Raw genomic sequence first — 4,596 nt, 5'->3', positions numbered from 1 at the left:
TGATCTATTTAACTCTCAAAATAGTCAATTCGAGTAATAAAAGAAAAATAGATGATTCTACAAGCTGTGGTTTTATGCATTGTGATAATGGGAAATTTACACTTCTCTAACCTGAAAGTTGAGTAGGTATTTTTTTTCTCACAAATTTATGTCTCTGCTATAAATAATTTTTGATTTGTTAGAGAACACTGTTGTCATCTCTAATTGTGTAGGATTTTCCAAGTTTAATATAAAAAGAACATTTATAGATGAAGGTAATCAAAGTGTTTATGGTTTTACTACTCAATATTTGCTTTCAAAATTGCTGGTATTATGCAGATATACCAGGTGGGAGGTGAGATAAAGAAAAAATAACTGTATGGCAATCATGAACACTGGACTAATAACTTAGTTGTTATATATTGCTTTATAAAGATTAGAAAAAAATCTGTTTAAAAGGAATGTAGTTGTATTTAATGCTTCTTAAAAACATATCTATTTATACACAGCAGAAGGGAGCAATCCCTTAACTCTAATATAAAGACATTATATGCAGTATTACTCTTAATGTATTCAGAAAAATAAATGTATACCAGTGGACTTGGGGACTCTAAGGAATAGTAGATGAATAATAAATTGTATATTACCATTTCAGAACTGTAGAAAAACCTTAAAAACTTGGTGTTCAACATGTTCACTTTTATTGACATGAAAATGAAATGGAAATGATAATGAAAATCAGGAGCTTAAAAACTCTCCTAGAGGAAAAGATTGTTCTGGAATCCATGTTTTATAGACTTCTCTAAATATTCTTCGCACAATGTACAACTTGAGTATACAGTGCAATTCCTTTCTCTTTTTTGCATATTTATGGTATGTATACTAGTGTTCATGGGCCATGTATGAAATGTGGGTCCCTAAGGTATGGATAAATTATTCCACTTGAGAACAAGAAATAGAAGCAATAGAGTCTAAAAATCATGAGAGAAGAAGCACAATGCAAATAAAAAATAGAGCATTGGTATGGCTAAGACTGCTTTGAAAGCAGTAAGTTTAAAAGTTTTAAATCTTGCTATCAACTCTCTTAAGAGGAAAAATTATTAAATTTATCATGATGCCTAAGTCCCAAAAGTCTCTTATATTTAAATGAGTTAAAGTTTCCATAGAAACCATATGATCATATATAGAAAAATAATCATTAGAGAAAGACTGGAGTTGAAAGTTTTCCCTTCACTAAGAATAGACTTATATTTAACTTTAAGTTTATGCTATTAAAAGGTACAATTTCAGTGAACCTTACTCTGTACATTTAAAAAAATGATTTCACATAAAATAAGCAGAATGTGAGGTGAGTTGGGTTACAGTAACTTTTGGGTCAGTTGATCTGTTTTGGGCTTTCCCATTTATCAATTTTATTTCAAGAAGATATATTCAGAATCAAACCTAAACATAGGACAATCAAACTTCTAGGAGCTGATAATACAAAGAAAAATTAAGACAGAATCCCTCAAGGAATTAATAAGTGGTGTGTGTGTGTGTGTGTGTGTGTGTGTGTGTGTGTGTGTGTCGGATCTCCCATTTGTGAATTCTTTGATTTATTACTGCATACCCATTGGTGGGAGAAAATAGCAAATGTAACAAAATACTCATTTGAGTTTTGCATGTTTGTGTCCAAAGGCACTGATAGGGAAATATTTTGCCAATGTTTTTTCCTGACGAGTTTCAACTCTGTGATTACATTGGCTTGCACATCTTATTAAATCCATGTGGAGGGAAAGAACATAGCATCTCAGATGCTCTCTAGCTCTTCTTACTTTTAACATTGTACCTGCTCTTTGTAGTGCCTTTGTGTGTACTGTTTTTTTTCCTTTTTAAATATATTTCAATAAATAATTTTTTTGTTTATTTTGTCCACTGCTTCCTTGTGGTCTAAACCTTCTCACTTATTTTCTAAGTGCTCACCAATGCTTGGGTGTCGTGCCATACTTCAAAATTATGTAAATCTAAATGCCCCTTCAATGTATAAATTCAATAGAAAGGAAACTCAGAGTATCAGACAATAAATGTTTATGTGCCTATATGAACAGACACATATAAATATAATTATATGTGTTTGTGTATTTAATAGTGTGTGTATAGCATAATTATACAATATATTTTATAGTCATATGTCATAAAAATATATGCACTGCACCATTATTGTTTCTATGAAGTTTCAGAATATTTTATGTCTTAGGCAGTTGCAAGATGGATCTAACTTGGAATTTACTAGTTATTTGGTCAATTTTTTCACAGTGTTTACTTTATTATCATTATTATTATTATTTTTGCTTTAAGAGAAAGAGAGAGAGACATTGATTTGTTGTTTCACTTATCCATGCATTCATTGGTTGATTCTTGTATGTACCCTGATTGGGAATCAAACCTGAAATCTTGGAGAATTGGGATGGTGCGCCAACCAACTGAGCTACCCGATCAGGCCAGTGTTTACTTCTTCAGAATTAATAAAAACTGAACTCTAGATTCACACTGTCTGAATGCTCTTTGTGTTTCCACCAATTACTCCAGATGTAAATTTAGGTGAGTGACTTAAAGTATTAGGCTTTCACTTTCCGAATCTATAAAATGGACATAATTTCAATAAATAGTTCGTAAGGTGGAAGTGAGGCGTTGAATTATTAACATATGCAAAATCAATAATTGTGTTTGTCATGTCGTAAACATTCAATAAATGCTATTAATTTATTGTCATTATTATTTTTTTTACTTGGAATATAAAAATATGCTCCAGTATTTAATTTGTTTGACCAGTGGCCAGTTGTATTACAATTTATTATTCAGTACACTTACAAATAGGAGAAATCTTAAACTCAATATTTAAATTAGTTATTGCTAATGCTAAAGTACATTTTTATTTCTTTATATTGAAATACTATTTAAGAAAAATACAAGTCAAAAAGGACACATGTAGATTATATAAAATTATCTTCCAATAAAATGTTCAGTGGATATGAACCATTTTGTTTTAATTTTAGTTTATTTCTACTTTCTTCAGTTGTTTTAAAATTACAAGATGCAAATAAAATGGGAGTTTACAGTAAATGTAGAGGACTATATAATTTCAAGTGTTTTTAGAAGCATTTTGATATTATTTAATTTGTTTGGTCAGTGGCTTTACACTACCTAGATTATTTGATAAGTAGAGTTTCCCTCAACTCTAAAATTCTGTGCTTGTTTTCAAAGAATAAGAAAAGCCAAATCTTTGGCATCTAGAGCAGATCCACAGTGCAAATATCTTCTTGGCCTAAAGGGCAAAATAAAGAATAAAGAATGTAGGAAAATAGAGAAGATGTAGTAAAGAATAACTAGGGAATATAGGCAGTGTATGCCATGCCTATCAGTGTGGAAATTCATTCACTTGATGTTTTAGATGCCAGATACTGTGGCAGCCTAGAATATGTAACCCTAGGTGTGGAGAGTGTATGAAAGTACAAAATTATCTATCTAAACCCCAACAAAATATTAGTTGTTTATTTTCTGTTCAACCAAAACACTATTATAATATGAAAAGTAAATACTCTAGTTTATAAAGAACAGTTTTTCTAAATAAAGTTTAAAGAAATGTAGATCAAAGAAAGATGAAATGCCCTGCAGCTTATCTTCATGCATTTTTACTGATAATTCATTAAAAACCATTGGGACTCTTTCGGTTCTATATATGTTTTCATAATTATGAGAATCATTTATGATACTTCATAAATAATGTAAGGGCTTTTTCTACAAATCCAGAATATTGAGTTTATATTGTTTAAAGGTTTAGGCTTTATTGCAAGTTTTTAGTATGTTTTTAGTAGTAGTTACCCAATAATTTTATTGAATAAAAGCCATGTTTTTGTTTCTGTAAATTCCTGGTGGACCTGGAGTATATGAATAGGTGTAATCCAGAATTATGTAAAACCTTCTCATTTTTGTGCATAGTTTCATCAAAGCTTAAGAAAAATATCAATGCTGCCAGAAGACCCAAATGTAATATTTTAAAGTTAATTATTGACAATAGTGTGCAGTGAATTTGTAATTAATTTATAGGTCCTAAACAAAGGTAAATGGAGCAGGAGAAGAAATCCAAGACATGAAATATCCAAACAATAGTAATTAGTTCTTGAATGCTCTAGAGTTGAATAAATAAAATCAAATTGTCCTGTTTAGAATAAAGACATTTGTGCTAAATGGTATGTCCAAGCAAATATTAAGATACGAATAATTTGGAGACCATGTCTAGACTCCTTCTAAAATGACAACCTAACTTAACTTTAGTAAATATTTAGAAATAAATTGATATTGAACATTTCTGTATATTTCTTTATCCTCCTTTGAAATTGAAAAGTTTCGCTTTTGCATATTTTTATCTTTTTTTTACACGTATCATTTGTTCTTTTATGAAAGATCTTTTTGGATATATTTTGGGAAACTTTTTTTTAACCTTGTGGTCTTAGAGAATAGATTGATTTGTGTTTCAAATCCCAGGGTAATAAAAGTGTCACAATTCTTACACTGACTGTTGGAGTCTCATTTTGCATGCTGGAGTTTATAAACAGTGCGCATCACATCTCATCTGGA

The sequence above is a fragment of the Myotis brandtii genome, unplaced genomic scaffold, assembly GCF_000412655.1.
Source record: "Myotis brandtii unplaced genomic scaffold, ASM41265v1 scaffold606, whole genome shotgun sequence".
Lineage (NCBI taxonomy): Eukaryota > Metazoa > Chordata > Mammalia > Chiroptera > Vespertilionidae > Myotis > Myotis brandtii.
This window is presented reverse-complemented; position numbering follows the sequence as displayed.